Consider the following 17,797-nt stretch of genomic DNA (forward strand, 5'->3'; position numbering starts at 1 on the left):
TGCTGACACTATCATCGACCAGGGCCGCTATTAAACTGCTATGTGAATATAGTACTAGATGCAAAGTAAAATATACAGTTGTCAGTAATTTATCATAGGTAGTGATATGCTGAAAGTCATTCATTTAGAGTTTATGTTTTCTCCGAAAATACAGTTATGTTTTAAATCTTTATAGCAGAACACCAACCAAATGTAAAATGGCTTAAGCTTAATAACCTATTCAAATATAACATAAAACCAGATTTTGCTGGAATATTCACAGTCAATCCCCCGCAGTACTTTTTTCTGCCACTAAATGTCACCCTGGACCCACCCCAGCCTGTGATTGGTTAGTGAAGGAGAAGCGGCACAGTGATGAGCTCATCCATTTGTCACGCTGCATTCTCCTCTAATCAGCAAGCTTCTTGTCAGCCAAAGAACTAATTGGCTTCTCTCACACTCTAGCCCTGCTGTCCAGGAGCTGCAAGAGGTTAATACCAGCTTATATTCAGATATTTACACTGCTTGCATTAAATAAAATACTTTTCATGATGTATTACGGAGAAAAGAGATGCCTTACTTTGTGTATTTTATATCTCACTGGAGTGATTTAAGTTTATGGTATGTCTAAATCCCCAACTTTTTTCTTTCAATCTGTATCCCAGTGGAGACTTCTAGTATATGTACACAACAGTAAGGCCCCTTTCACACATGTGGACCGTTCAGATCCGCCTGTCAGTTTTTTTTTTGGCGGATCTGAACGGTCACCCCATGCATGTCTATGGGGCATCGGATGTCAGCGGAGACATGTCCGCTGACATTCGATCCGATCCGTCAAATCTGGACGGATGGAAACCCTATTTTCCATCCGTCCAGCGGATCGGATCGGATGGGATCAGATGAGAACGGACAGACGGTCCGTTCCTATCTGATTCCCCCATAGAGATGCATGGGGACCTGACAGCTGTGTCAGGTGCACACAGCACGGAGAACAGCTGTCATCCTCCTGCTCAGCGGGGGATCGGCGGATCGATCCCCCGCTGGGATAAACTGAGTCCGTTTGACGGACTCCTAGTGTGAAAGAGCCCTAAGTGAGAGAAAATCTCTCCAAAGTATGATGAATCACCTAATGGACAGTTGTCAGCAGAACAAGTGCCCCCATTGGAAGATTCTCAATGTATTCCTGTTCTAGTAAAAGCTCAAAATATCAGATTTTCCCTCTTACGCAGACTCAATGACAATGGTTACCAGTAGGAATAGGCTCAGGCGTGTTCAGAATCCTAGTCCCAACCCACCTACCCAGGAATTGTCTTAATGCCTGTGATTAACGGTATGCAGTGCCGGCTTCCTGGCAGAATCGGGCAAGTGGGTTAGGACTAGGATCCCGAACACGCCATCACTAGTTACCAGGATAAACGAGGAGGCTAAGCCCCCGTTCACATACACGCGACGCTACTTCGCACCGCGACCTCCGAGGTCGCGGTGCGAGCAGCGCACCGCGACCTCGGAGCGGCCGCCACGGACTTCATAACATTGAAGTCTATGGCGGTCGCCTCCTGGTCGCCCCAAAGAAGCTCCGGACCCTTTTTCTAAGTCGGAGCGACTTGTGTCGCTCCTATTAGAACGGGTCCGCAGCTTCCCTATGGAAGGCGACCTACGGCGACCTGTGAGGCGACCAGGTCGCCTCACAGGTCGCCTTAGTGTGAACGGGGGCTAAATCTCCCTGGAGGGAACACAGTGAGCAATAAAACAATAAATAAATAATATATAAATAAATAAAATAAATAAATAAAAAGTTTGGCTTTAAAAAAGTGAAAGTGATACCAAAACAAAAAATGTTTTATTTACCTTACCCAATTAAGGACCGGAAGGTTTTCTCCCTTATTGACCAGGCCTTTTTTTGCAATACGGCACTGCTTTACTTTAACTGAAAACTGCGCAGTCGTGCGACGCTGTACCCAAATAAAATTGATGTCCTTTTTTCCCACAATAGAGCTTTCCTTTGGTGGTATTTGATCACCTGTGCGTTTTTTATTTTTTGCGCTATAAACAAAAAAAGAGCGACAATTCTGAAAAAAAAAAAAAAAAACTATATTTTTTACTTTCTGCTATAAAACATTCCCAATAAAAAAAAAATTTAAAAAATCAAATGTTTTCATCATTTTAGGCCAATATGTATTCTGCTACACATTTTTGGTAAAACAAATAAGTGTATATTGATTGGTTTGCACAAAAGATATTGCGTCTACAAACCAGGGGAAAGATTTATGTCATTTTTTATTTTTTTTTACTAGTAATGGCAGCGATCAGGGATTTTTTACGGGACTGCGACATTGCGGCGGACAGATCGGACACCTAACTGACATGTTTGACCATTTGGGGGGACCAGTGACATTACTACAGTAATCAGTACTAAAACTATGCACTGTTACTGTAATAATGACACTGGCAGGGAAGGGGCTAACAACAGGGGCGATCGAAGGGTTAAACGTGTGCCTATGGGGTGCTTTCTAACTGTGTGGGGGATGGGCTCACTGGATGAACACAGAGACCTGTGTCCCTAAATAGGAGGAACACAGGATCCCTGTGTTCATCGTTCATAGAACAGCGGTCTGCCGCTGATTGGCTCCACAGTAACTGCTACACAAAGCGACGTACATGTACGTCGTTTCGCGTAACAGAGCCGACCTGCCGCAGTAAAACTATGGCGGCTGGTCGGCAAGTGGTTAATGCATTCCTTGCACAGAGCAGGTGAGTATAACATGTTTGTTATTTTAATTTTAAAAACAGACTTTAGTAAGACTTTATGGCATATCTCTATGAGAGCACTTTGGGCCCAATTTGGACATTTTGACTTAGGGGTGTACTCATTTTTGTTGCCAGTGGTTTAGACATTTAAGGCTCTGTGTTGAGTTATTTTAGGGTACAGCAAATTTACACTGTTATACAAGCTGTACACACTACTTTACATTGTAGCAAAGTGTCATTTCTTCAGTGTTGTCACATGAAAAGATATAATAAGATATTTACAAAAATGTGAGGGGTGTACTCCCTTTTGTGACATACTGTACATCACTGGACAACACGATCGACAATGGATTTGTCACATTTATACTACCACTGCTAAATGACAGGTCCCCAGCCAGGGGAGGACTGGGCCAGGGGGCAGGGGGGCAGTTGCCCCCTGGGCCGCTCTGATGTTCTGTAAAAAGGCTGCACCGCTTTTGCCACAGAAATGCCTAAAGGATTCCTGCCCTGGCCAGCCCCAACTCAGCTGTCCCAGCTCCCCCCCAACCGCTCCCTGCTGGCCAGGTTGGGAACCCGGAATCAGCCGGTGAGTAGAAAGTACCTGGAGCAGGGCTTCAGGCTGGAATGGGGATCAGGAGGAGGACGGGAAGAGGGAGAGTGGGAGGGCCGAGTCGCTGCACCATGGGCCTTTGGTTTGTACTTGCCCCCTGGGCTGAAAGTTGCCAGTCTGCCCCTGTCCCCAGCAAAGCTAGTGTTTGTAAGCAAACCAGCTGGGGATGCTGGGTGACATCACAAATATGGTCATGTTGAGGGGACATGAGCTTTATTCCTACATCCAGCTCCCAAAAAAAGGTTTGGGATTTACAGGAAGACTTATTGGAATCTGTCCCCTTTTTATAATAGGAGGCCCCCCAAATATTCATTGCTACCTAAGTAAATGAATACAGGGGAGTTTAAGGAAAATTAATACATCAAGATCTTGGACAAAGTCCTTTAATTATATTACTAAACAAAGAATAAACAATGTTCTATCATCAATCACGTTGTCCAGTGATGCTGCCCCACAGGTCAGGTCAACCTGACATCCAGCGATGTCTTTCAGCCAAACTATCTCTTCAAAAAGGACAGATCTCCAGATGGCTTGTAAATAAATGCTGGGTGACGTAATGGAAATGACTGTTCCCGAATCCCAAGCCAGTGTGTTTCTAAACAGTAGCCAGAACTTGCGCAGACAAACTAGTCAAATATGGACAGCTTGTTGGGTGGTTTGCTGAACTGCCAACAGGTTGGGTTTAGGTCAAACTCACATTTGACCTGAAGGTCATCCCTAGTTAACTTGTATCTAAGTGTAGCCAGGTGCTTGGCAAGAGACAGAGAGCGATTTAGGACACTGTGATTCAGTGCTCTCTGTACTCCCAATGAACTTTAGCTGAATGAGTTAACACTACCTCGCCTCCATCCACCAGGGGAAGATGACAGGCAGAAGGTGATCAGAAGACTTGATGGCAGCACTGAATCATGGGAGATATAGTGCAGGGGAAGGATCATGCTAGGGGAGTCGATGGACTATAGAACTACAATTCCCAATGCAAGCAGAGTATAAGGAGAGAGAAAGCTGTATTTTCACGGGGTGAATTCAGAAGTTTCCTCTCTGCTGTGAGAATACCGAGATTTGCACATTGCTGCTCCTGTGATGCACATCAATCTGCTACAAGCCCATGGCCTTGTGCTGAGGACTGGACACCAGGCAGATCCAGAAGTGAGCTGACATCTGAACAGCATGACCCCTGTTACTGCATTGCTGGAACTGATGAAAGGACACTACTGTAATTACCCGTTGCTGCTAGCAGAGACTGAGCACATAAGTACTGGCCATCTAACTAGCAGCAATATTTACTGCATGCAGACTTTACTGGGACTGTACTCATGTGCACCACTTTAAAGCCTGGGCCCCAACAGAGGATTTATCATGGCATTGTTTATAATTCCTGTTACTGTTTTACTTATTGTTGGTTTTGTGAATTACCAGGTTTACTCTAATTTAGCTGCATAGAACTCCATTCAATGCTGCTATAGCCTAGTGATAATATTGTCTAGTGAACAGTGATTGATCTAATCCTTTACTTACTACTAATGTATGTGCAATATATTATTTACTACAACCCATGACAGTATATTTGGGTTCATTTACTACTAATCATTCTGATGTTGGCTTAGTTGGATGCAGGGTATCTACATTTGTGCTCCCAGTAGCAGTGCAGTACCCATTTGCTTAACCTGGTGTGTCAGTGGGGGCTGAGTTTTTTTTCAGAGTTGAGGCAGAAGAACAAAGAACCCAAACTACCAAGCGGCTCCTGCAAGGGTAGTGCTACATAAGTGTATATGACTGTGATAAAACATGAGTGCTGTCAGCATTGCTGCAGAGGTTGAAGGGCTGGGGGGGTCAGCCAGTCAGTGCTCAGACCATATGTCACACACTGCATCAAATTGGTCTGCATGGCTCTTGTCCCAGAAGGAAGCCTCTTCTAAAGGTGATGCACAAGAAAGCCCGCAAACTGTTTGCTGAAGACAAGCAGACTAAGGACATGGATTACTGGAACCTTGTCCTGTGGTCTGATGAGACCAAGATTACCTTATTTGGTTCAGATGGTGTCAAGCATGTGTGGCGGCAACCAGGTGAGGAGTACAAAGACAAGTGTGTCTTGCCTACATTCAAGCATGGTGGTGGGAGTGTCATGGTCTGGGGCTGCATTAATGCTGCCCGCACTGGGGAGCTACAGTTAATTGAGGGAACCATGAATGCCAACATGCACTGTGACATACTGAAGCAGAGTTTGATCCTCTCCCTTCGGAGACTGGGCCGCCGGGCAGTATTCCAACGACCCCAAACACATCTCCAAGACGACCACTGCCTTGCTAAAGAAGCTGAGGGTAAAGGTGATGGACTGGCCAAGCATGTCTCCAGACCTAAACCCTATTGAGCTTCTGAGGCGCATACTCAAATGGAAGGTGGAGGAGCGCTCCACCAGCTCTGTGATGTCGTCATGGAGGAGTGGAAGAGGACTCCAGTGGCAACCTGTGAAGCTCTGGGGAACTCCATGCCCAAGAGGTTTAAGGCAGCGCTGGAAAATAATGGTGGCCACGCAAAATATTGACACTTTGGGCCCAATTTGGACATTTCCACTTAGGGGTGTACTCACTTTTGTTTCCAGCAGTTTAGATGCTAATGGCTGTGTGTTGAGTTATTTTGAGGGGACAGCAAATTCACACTGTTATACAAGCTGTACACTCACTACTTTTCATGGTAGCAAAGTGTCATTTCTTCAGTGTTGTCACATGAAAAGATATAATAAAATATTTACAAAAATGTAAGGGGTGTACACACTTTTGAGAGATACTGTATGTATCAGGTAATACTTCCCAGTGACCACAAATGTAAGGAGAATTCTTCCCACTGAGCATCACACTAATATATCATGAGTTGAAGATATAGTTACCTATAGCAGGGCTCTCGGAGACCAGAAGATTACTTCAAGGGTTCCTCTGTGTTGAAAAGGTTGAGAAAGACTGCTCTAACACTTACCTTATTCCTCACTCCCCCAGCCACTGGCACTCTTTTCTTCTCTCTGACACTTAAAGTTGTAAGTAGGCCCTCACTGTCTTTATGTACAATGCAGAACCAATAGTCTTGCATTGTACAATTAGGTTGATATATATTTGGGCACGGGCACAATTTTCATACTTTTGGCTCTGCTTGCCACCAGAATAAAATTAAAGCAAAACAATCCAAATGAATTTGAAGTTCAGCTTTAATTTAAGGGGTTGAACATAAATATCAAGTAAACATTTTAGTAACTGCAACCATTTTTATACACAGCCCCCCCCCCTCATTTTCTGGGGCTCAAATGTAATTGGACAAATAAAATCATAAATAAAATGTTCATTTTAATGTTTTGTAGAGAATCCTTTACTGGCAATGACTGCCTGAAGTCTGGAACCCATGGACATTACCAAAGACTGGGTTCCCTCCTTTCAGATGCTTTGCCAGGCTCTAACTGCAGCTGTCTTCAGTTGTTTTTTGTTTGTGGGTCTTTCTGCCTTTAGTTTTGGCTTCAGCAAGGGAAATGCATGCTCAGTTGGGTTGAGATTAGGTGATTGACTCGCCTATTGCAGAATATTCCACTTCTTTTCCTTCAAAAGCTCCTGGGTTGCTTTTGCAGTGTGTTTTGGATCATTGTCCATCTGTACTGAAGCGCCATCCAATCAACTTTGCTGCATTTGGCTGAATCTGGGCTGACACTAAATCTCTAAACACTGCAAAATTCCTCTTGATTCTGTCTTCTGTTACATCATCAATAAACATCAATGACCCAGTGCCACTGGAAGCCATGCAAGCCCATGCCATCACACTGCCTCCACTATGTTTTACAGTGTGCTTTGGATCATGAGCTGTTCCAAACCTTCTCCATGCTTTTTTCTTCCCGTCAGTCTGGTACAGATTAATCTTATGGGCCATACACCCTATAAGATTTTCTGAAGACTTTTTCCTTCAGACTTGCCAAAACCATATAATATGAGGTCAAACCTAAACACTTTAAATTTCTATCTAAATAAGGTGCAACAAATACAGATTGTAGGAATCAATTTGTAACACTAGCAGCGCTAAACCATGAATGACATAAATACTTAAAGATATGGCTGGAAAAAATTATATATTATGCAATAAATCAAAAAACATCCAAAGTCCATCAGTGGTTATAAACCTTTGCTAATGTGCAGGTAAGCATTCAGCCAAAGTGTAGTCCCATGTACCAGTGTGAACATAACATGAAAAAGAGTGCGGCTAATGATAATAATGTCCGTGTGCCACCACCAGTCGTGATCACCCGTCAGATGGAACACTCACCGGATCAGGGAAAGAAACAGGCATGTAATTAATACTGCTGGCTCCTCCACTTCAGAACAATAGCCGCCTCCACTTGGCTCTTACTGCGAACCTTAACTTAGTCACTCGTGTCACCATGTGGATGTAAACATAATGAGGGGATACATAGCGTAATTCCGTAAAGAATGTTTATTGAAAGTACCCCCGTTCCCCCCACATATGTACTCACAAACACGTTTTTTTCAAAACCGGCCGCTTTGGCGGCAAGCGGACCGGATCCGACAGTGCGGCGTGGCGTCCTCCGTTGCTAGGCGACCGCGCACTCACGCCCTGACGTGTTTCGTCATCAAAGACTTCCACTGAGGGCGTGAGTGCGCGGCGCGGTCACCACTCTAATAGTCTCCCGTGCTCCCGGACTTCCCTCCTCCTACGTCGGGCATAGTCAGCAGAGTATGTATCACCATTAACTGTGCACCATATATAATGGCACCATGTCAGGAGGCTTCGAATTTCTTTTAGACTCCAATTATTACGGCACAGGTTTAAGGTGCTTAACATGCATTGGCCATATGCCTTACATGTCAACCGGGTGTACAACTCATTTAACAATTACATTCAATAAAATGCCATGTAAACAGCAAGAATTGTTGATCCACACTAAAATAAATAAAGTGCCATTAAATTTTACAACATGATCTGCTGCAACTATACATGATACTAAACGTCAACATTAAAATCACAACAGATTAAAAATATTGACTAAAACTAAGATAAAAGGTAAAATTACAAGAATAGAATATATAAATATGGAAATTGCTAATATTTAAAATAATGCTAAAACCACAGCATAAAATGGCCCATATATTAAAACGTATATTCATAAATAGAAGAAGCCGGAAACAGATGAAAAAATACAAGGATAAAAAAGTACTCAATAATTGCTGATAAAACAATTAATGTCCAAATCGATGTTCAACCCCTTTGGATGTAACGAATCTGTCAGAAAAATCCAATATGTCTCCCGTTTGGAGAGTTCTCTCACTCTATTTGAACCTCTCCAAACAGGGTCTACCCTTTCTATCCCCCAAAATTTGAGGTGAGAGGGGTCCCTGTTATGGTGTTGACGGAAATGAAGAGACACATTGTGGTCTTTAAACCCTTTGCGTATATTGGCAATGTGTTCTGACACTCTTATGGCCAATGTCCGCTTGGTCCTACCAATATAGATCAGGCCGCATGGGCATTCTAAGCCATATACCACATGCGTACTATTACAGAATACAAAGTCTTTAATATCAAAGGTACGGTTATTGGCTGAGTATGTAAAAGAGGTGAAATTCCTCAAATGCGTGTGCACCTGTCTACATGACCTGCACCTCCTACATGCAAAAAAAACGACCGTGTTATCCCAAAACATCCTGGGTTTGGTTGGGGGATCCAAGATTTTACGTACAATCTGGTCTCCAAACGAAGGGCCTCTCCTGTATATGAAAGATGGAGCTGGAGGCAAGACACCCCCTAAAATCTTGTCCATACACAATACAGGCCAGTGTTTTTTAATCACTTCTTCTATATCTTTGTACTGGGCATTGAACTGAGTGATAAAGCTGAACTCATGATCATTCTTTGGTTCTCTCGCATGTTCTTTTAGGCAATCCTCTTGTGATATGGTGTTAATCTCAGCTATGGTCCTGTCAAGGATCTGGGGGTCGTACCCCTTCTCCACAAATCTGTTTTTTATGATCTGCGCTTGGGCTGAGAAATCTGTATCCAAGGTGCAATTTCTTCTCACCCTCAGTAGCTGGTCCCTAGGGATATTGGCCAACCACTGGTGGTGATGTCCACTTTGGATGGGGAGATATCCATTGCGATCCGTGGGCTTAAAATAGACCTTAGTCACCAGCCCACGGTCAACAAGGGATATCTCCACATCCAAAAAGTGAATGCTGCTCATTCTCCAATTGAAGTCCAGTCTGATGCTATTGGTATTAACGTTTAGACCCGTAACAAACTCAGTTAATGACTCCTCAGAACCAGCCCAAATAAAGAGCAGATCATCTATGTACCTACGGTACATGATCAGCTCCTTATGTTTAGCAGCATGGATGAACCGATTCTCCCATTCCCCCATGAAGAGATTGGCGAGGCTAGGGGCGAACTTAGCACCCATAGCCACGCCTCTCTTTTGCTGGTAAAAGGTCCCATTGTACCAAAAATAGTTGTGCGCTAAACAAAAGTCAAGCGCACAACTAAGAAATCTCTTCTGGGGGTCCGGGAGGTCATCCCTGCTGCTAAAGGCCCAGTTGAATGCCAAAAGTGCGTCCTCATGTTGGATAATGGTGTATAAGGACGCCACATCACCAGTAACTAAAAACACATCCCCACTCTCAGGAATTTTTATTTCTTTCAGAGAAACAAGTAAATCCTTTGTGTCGCGTAGATAGGATTTTAAGTTGACAACACTGGATTGGAGAAAATGGTCTAAATACTCTCCCAATCTTGAAGATACCGACTGAATACTGTTTACTATTGGCCTAGCCGGAGGGTTCAATTGGTCCTTATGAACCTTCGGCAGCGTATATATGGTGGGGATGCGGCTGAAGCTAGGTAGAAGATATCTCTTCTCTTTTTTGTTCAAAACTAGCTGCTCGTATCCCATAGTCACCAAATTATTTAAATCCCTTCGGTATTCAACTGTCGGATCTTTATCCAAAACCCTATAAGTCTCTGTGTCCGCTAACATAGCGGATAATTGGTTGTGGTAGTAGTCCTTTTTCAAAAGAACCACCCCACCCCCCTTATACGCCTGTCTCACCACAATGTCTCTTCTTTTTTCCAAGGCCTCCAAGCCTTCTTGGATGTGCCTTGGATTTACTGTTTTTTTTGGGTGTATGGAGTCCAAGTCCCTGATTACCAGGTTTCTGAACACGTCCACATGTTGATTAGAAGACTGCTGTGGATTGAGAAGGGACTTGTTTTTGAGACCACTGTCCACACCTATTGTGACATCGGTAGTGGCAGGTGGCACCCTATTCATTACGCGACCAGGGTTCAAAAAATGTTTTTTCAAATTAATTTTACGTATATACCTGTGTAGATCTATATATACGTCAAATTTGTTGACTGGTTTTTGTTTGGCACATTTTAGTCCTGCATTGAGTATGTTAATTTCTTTATTCGTTAATGTTACGTCTGCTAGATTGTATATACCACTCATTCTGTCTCCCTTCTTCTTTTTTTGTTGTCTCTTCCCTGCCCTACATCCCCTTGCATTGAATCTCCTACAGGGTATTTGCAATCTGGCAGGCCCTTGCACTACATAGAAAAGGTAAATCTGAAGGAAAAAGTCTTCAGAAAATCTTATAGTGTGTGTGGCCCATTAGTTTCATCCGTCCAAAGAATGCTTTTCCAGAACTGGTCTGCTTTTTTAGATGTTTTTTGGCAAAGTCTAATCATCTGGCTTTTCTATTCTTCAGGCTTATAAATTGTTTAAATTGTTTGCACCTTGTGGTGAACCCTCTGTATTTGCTCTCGTAATATCTTCTCTTAATTATATAATTTTTTTATGCCCACCTCCTGGAGAGTGTCCTTCACTTGTCTGGATGTTGTGAATTGTTTTTTCTTTACCATAGAGAGGACCCTGCGATCATCCACCACTGTTGTCTTCCGTGGACGTTCAGGCCTTTTTATGCTTTTTTGCCGAGCTCACCAGTGCGTTCTTCTTTCCTCAGAATGCTCCAAACTGTTGATTTGGCCACTCCTAAAATTGCTGTTATCTCTCTGGTCTTTCTTTAGTTTTTGAAGCCTTACCTTGACCTGTTTCACTTGCATGTACCGCTCCTTTGACTGCATGATATATGTTCACAGCAATAGATTCCAAATTAAAATACCAAAATCAAATGGATGAATACTTATAATTAACTCCAGACCTTTTACCTGCATAATTGATGAAGAAATAATGAAGGAGTAGCCCACACCTGGCCATGAAACAGCTTTTGATTTAATTGTATAATTACTTTTGGTCCCTTGAAAGAGGAAGGATGGCTATTCTTGGGAGCTGTAATTCCTAAACCCTTCCTCGGATTTGGATATATATACCCTCAAATTAAACCTGAGAGTTTGCACTTTAAGCTTATATCCATTATATAACTATAGCTTGAATATGTTTTAGTAAATAGCTGAAAAAATATATATATGGACCTAACTGTATATGATGACATCAGAGTGTGACCGCTGGCTGGAGTGCCTAATGATGGCCATACAGGTATTGATAAATTATCAATTTTTTTCCAATCCATCCTTCTCAAAAATCAATCCATAGTCAGATAGAAAAGCCACACAAAAGATAATGCCCCTGAAATGCGTTAGATGCACCCTGAAGGATGAACATACTCAACAGTTCAAATTTTGCCTTTCTAATCTTCCAAAATATGTTTTTTTTTTCCTCAACTAGGGTCCCTTCAGAGGTTGCTAGAGGTTCCTTAACCAATGAGCAATTTCTCCCTCTCAGATACTGTATGTTCCCACTGACACCATTGACTATTTTAGCTACCTGTAAGGGGGGAATTCTTTACAATGACCATCACATTAATGTATCATAAGTTGTAGATATAGCAATCTTTAGCTGGGGTTCTCTGAGACCTAAAAGTTATTTCAAGGGTATATTGTGAGTGAGTGTATTGCCATTTGTTTTTATTTGATTTATTAAACTGTCCTAATACAGAGTCCTAAGGTAATGCGCTAGGCTGGTGCGCTTTCTTCCTTTACTTATATTAAATGAAAATTGAGTCTAAAGCAGGAAGGGAAGTTATGGCTGTGCGATTGCTTGCAGATTTGGATTGCACATTGATTAGGGTAAGAAAAAAAAAGAAATCAAAGTGTGTATGGCCACCATTAGAGAAGGGGTTTGGGGGGCAGTCACGCAGTATGGTGAAGAACAAGGTACGAATAGGAACGTATTCATCAACCCCCAGACTTAACAAGCATGTAACCCTTGTAGTGCTGGCATGCCCCACTTCTCACTTAGAAGAGGAAGTAAATGAGAGTCTTCCTGTTTATTTGACAGATGTCAGATCACTAAAGTGAAAGGAAATCATGGCAATAGAGACACAGCAGAAAAGCAAAAAAAAAAAAAAAAAACTTTAGTAAGGGTGACATCAGGCAAGTGATCCTGTAACTGACAACAGCTTGCAGGGGATAGGATTGCTTGTAGACCACTTGTCTCTTTCTATGAAGTTGCTTCTTGGCTAGCCAAACCATTGAGATATCGCTCCCTCATTGCTGCATTGCTTGCGAGCAAGACTCTGCAGCATTTTGTGCCAGCGAAAGAAGGTCTATCAGGAGAAGTGTGTGCATGACAATGTGTTGACACGGGCAGAATCACCATTCTAACATCACTCCAAGGATGGAACCTATTTTATAATTTGTGTCACTATCAGTGAGATTCCCCCCCACTGCCTGTCCATGTAGCAGCATGTCAGTTAGAACAGGGATGCAGACAATACTTAAAATCTTACAGATTCCAATCTTTTCATAACCTACCAAAAGCAGAAAAAAGTGTCTGGAGTTATAGGGCCTATTCACACTAATGCATTGCAATTAGTGATTGATCGATATTGTTTTTTAGTGCCGATACCGATATTTTGGTCATCGGATATCGGTATCGGCCGATATTGGCCGATATTTTCGAACATTTAAAAAAAAATGTTTTTATTTTTTTTTTCCAGGTACAGTTGTGGAGGGATTTGGGAGTCTAAAAGACCCCAAACCCCTCCTCTGCACTTAAAAGCATTCAAAACAGCCAAGTTTGGCTGTTTTGAATGCTGTAATTTTTTTGAACCTGGCGCCGAATACCCGGAAGTGATGTCATGACATCACTTCTGGGTTTTTACATGGAGACACGATCGGCACCAAATGTGGCTTTGATCAGGTCTTCTCTTTGGTGGCCGTGGAGGTAGGAAGCCCGGGTCTCCTTGAAATGACAGCCAAACAGCTTCTCAGCCGCATCGGTTGATATTACAAGACAGCCGACCGTCGGCTATGGACGCCGGTACCAGGGTGATGTCTCTAGCTGCAGGTATCACTCCGGTACAGCACCTTCCTGGAATATTGGCAATATCGGTAACCTCAGGGGCCGATTCCGATATATCGGGGAAAGTGCATATCGGCCCTCGATATTTCGGCATTGCCAATAATGGGTCGATCCCTAATTGCAATATGTTTTATCGAGTTCCTAAAATGTATAGTAACGCACAATTCTCAGTGCATTTATTTAGAATGGCACATCAATGCACATTCGCAGTAATGGATGACTTACCCACAAAGCACACATGTTGCATTATTAGAAGGGTTATGTATGTTTTATAGGCCTTTCCCAAAGGGCTTCCTCAAAACACACCTGTGTCCAGAATATGGACAAAAAAGTATTTACATATGCTTAACAAGCAGTGAAAGAGCTTTAAAATAAGCCATCACTGACCTCTCAAGATGCATGCACTGTGAAGTAATTTAGGAAGTACCCATACTAGTATGTATGAACTATGCTAAAGCAAGTGTGACCCCCAAAGTCCAGTTCGTTTGAGTAGTGTGATCCAGGGGCGTAACTACAGGGGTTGCAGGGGTTGCAATCGCTACCGGGCCCCATGCTCCAGGGGGCCCGGTAGCAAACCAGTGGGTGAACTTCCAGGATCGCAAAGGTCACACTTGCGACTGGACCCTGGCATTGCACCACTGTGGGGAGGCCCCAAGATTGCAGTAAGGGGGCCCACAAGATTGCAGGAAGGGGGCCCACTGCAGAACTTGTGAAAGAATCCTGCTGTGGGACCGTAATAAAAGGCCATGCAACGAGTGTAAAGAGCCCCAGGATTAGTGGGAAGAGCCCTGGACTTGAAGGTAAGGGCCCCGGCCAGGGGTCTGGGGGGCCCTTCATGGTTTCTTGCATCAGGGCCCTGAAGGTTCTAGTTACGCCTCTGGTGTGATCGCTCTGTACCATGCTTGAGCACAGTTTAGCGTACTGTGCCCTGGCCCACGTTAAAGGTCTGGGGCACAGTTCTGCAGTACTGTACAGCATGATATGTTTACATGTGATTTCTAACCATGCCAGAGCACTGGACTCTCATGGATCACTAAGCATTTACAAAGCATGGATACAGAGCCCAATACAATGTGAGCACGGGTCATAGGGTGGGGAAGGGGGACAATCGTGCTCAGCATGGTACAAGGCATCCAAAGCCTAGTGTGAGTACACCCTCATTTGCAAAAATGCTAATAAAGAGTCAAAATTTGGCTACGTTTCTAGCAGCTTAAAAACAGCTGACGTGTGTGTACATTAGAAGGCTGTCAGATTGCCAAGATTTTGCAGCAATAGAAAGCAATTAAAAAAGAGCTAAGGTTTCAGTGCCTCTGTTGAGAACTTTGAAGATTAATTTCTCAATAATGCCTATAGCTACAGAGGCGAGGGCTTATTTATAGTGATTCTACTGCCTAAAATGTAACTAAACTGTAACTTTTTTTAAAAATTTGAACAGAGCAAAGTGGGATTAGAACATCTGTCAGGTTTGTACTGCTACCTCTGCCCCTGTTAGGGAGATTTGCCCTCTCTATTGGTCCTGCTAACAATTATCATTGTAAGTGACCATAAAAGAAAATCCCAAATTTTGGGTTTTCCCCAGGAAAGTAATAGAGGAGAATCCTCCAATGGGGACACTAGTTCTGGCGACCTGGGTGGGGGAAGGGGTGGGGGTCTATGGGTTTCCCTTAACTTTCAGGGATTTATTCCCACTTTGTTTTGGCTATGGGGCAGGAAGTGAAAAGAAATCTCCCCAATGGTACACAGATGCCAAAAAATAAAACTGACAGGGGTTATATAACTCTCCCTTACTCTATCCAGAATGAAAAAAAAAAAGTTTTGCCTTTCATTCTGCTTTAAAGCGGAGTTCCGGCCACGAAAATATTTTTTCAATTAAAATACCCCCGGGACAGTCAGGGCTAGTACATTCCACAATGGATAGCCTCTGATCTGTCCCGGGTCGCACTTACCTTTTAGAAGAAATACTTACCTTGAAAATTTCTTCTCCAGCGCTGCCATCTCGGATGTGGGCAGCTGAAGCCAGCGCGTCCTCTTCTGTGTCCTCTTCTCCCAGAATGCGCCTGCATCGGCCCTGCTCGTCACTTCCGGTGCGGCGCGTCATCCCTCCACAGCTTCTGGGCATGCCCAGAAGCTGTTTAGCAGGGAATGAGGCGCCGCACCGGAAGTGACGAGCGGGGCCGATGCAGGTGCATTGATTCCTGGGAGCGAGGACGTTCAGCTCCCAGGAATCAATGCAAAGAGGAAGTGACGGCGTGGGCCGCGGCCGCATGGAGTGAGGAAGTGGAAGAAATATTTTCTTCAATAACAAGGTAAGTAAACAAAAAAAAAAATCGTAACTATCCATTTCTTTTTCAGGTGACCATAAGCAAGCAGATGGCCCAAAATCGACTATGTCGATTTTGTGGCCGGAACTCCGCTTTAAGAATATGTAAATACTTTAGTATGAGTAGTCTGGGTACAGGTTTGCTTTCATGCAATGTTCGTTAGTATGAATTACAGCTGTACTGCATTGCAATAGCCCACAAGGATCAGAAACTGACCTTTATTTGGAATACCCTCTTGCAAAATTCCTGGCAAGCCCCTTGGGTTTAATATGAAACCTCAACCCTGGCTGACAGACAAGCAAGTCGTTGGATGATTAATATTTCTTAGTTGAACCTATGTTTTATAGTTCTAGATTTTATCCATTATACAATATAAAACAATTATTTCCTCTTATTTAACCACTTGCCAACCAGCCCCTGCAGATATACAGCATTAAGTCCGCAGGTTCCTGCGAAACGCCGTACCTTAATGGCGCTTCGCAGGAGCGATCGTGGGGGCGCACGCGTGTGCCCATTCGCCAGCGGGGGAAGCTGATCTGCAGCAATGGCGGCCACGATTGCCGCCGGGCACCCGTAATTGCTCCCCGTGGAGACAGAACAGCGGTCTGCCATTGTAAACAAACCAGTCGTTCTGTCAGCAATCAACACAGGGCTCCTGTGATCTACCTATTTAGGAACACAGGCCCCTGTGTTGATTCCATAAACCCCCCCCCCCCGCAGTAAGAAAACACCCCCTAGGCATACATTTAACCCTTTGATCGCCCCTGAGTTAACCCCTTCCCTACCAGTGTCATTAGTACAGTAACAGTGCATATTTTTAGCACTGATAGTAATGTCACTGGTCCCTCCAAAAGTGTCAAAAATGTCAGGGGTCCGATCTGTCCGCCGCTATGTCACAGTCCTGCTAAAAATTGCTGATCGCCGCCATTACTAGTAAAAAAAACAAAAAAAATAAAGAAGAATGTGATAAATCTTTCCCCTAGTTTGTAGACATGATAAATTTTGCTCAATCCAATCAAAATGCGCTTATTGGGATTTTTTTTTACCAAAAATATGTAGCAGAATACAAATTGGCCTGAAAGGATGAAAAAATGTAAGTTTTAATTTTTTTTTTATTGGGAATGATATATAGCAGAAAGTGAAAAATATTGTTTTGTTTTTTTTTTTTCAGAATTGTCGCGCACTTTTTTTGTTTATAGCGCAAAAAATAAAAATCACCCAGGTGATCAAATACCACCAAAAGAAAAAAAAAAACATGAATTTTATTTGGTAACAGCGTTGTACGACCGTGCAATTGTCAGTTAAAGTAACGCAGTGCCGAGCAAAAAATGACTTGGTTATTAAGGGAGAAATATTCTGGTCCAGAAGTGATTAAAGTGTTTTTTTTTACCTAAAATAAAAAACATTTTATACTGATCTGCTCTGTGCAATGGTATTGCACAGAGCAGCCTCAAACCTCCTATTTTGTAGTCCCCTGTGGGCTCTGACCTCTCTTCCTCTTCTATGCCTGCCACCATAGCAAGACCTTGCTATGCGGGCAGATGTGCAAGCTCGCTCCTGAGCCGTGCTGTGTGCATATATAGACACACACACCGTGGCTTAGCCCCACCCCCACTCTCTGCTCACAGGATTTGATTGACAGCAGCAGGAGCCAATTGCTCCCGCTTCTGCCTCTGTGCCTGTGAGAGAGAGGGAGAGATGAGAGAGCTGCTGCAGATGGGCACAGCGCTGGATCAAGGTATTTCTTTTTGGGGGGGATTGAAATCATACTGC

This window comes from Pelophylax lessonae (assembly GCF_965119305.1).
Source record: "Pelophylax lessonae genome assembly, chromosome: 5".
Lineage (NCBI taxonomy): Eukaryota > Metazoa > Chordata > Amphibia > Anura > Ranidae > Pelophylax > Pelophylax lessonae.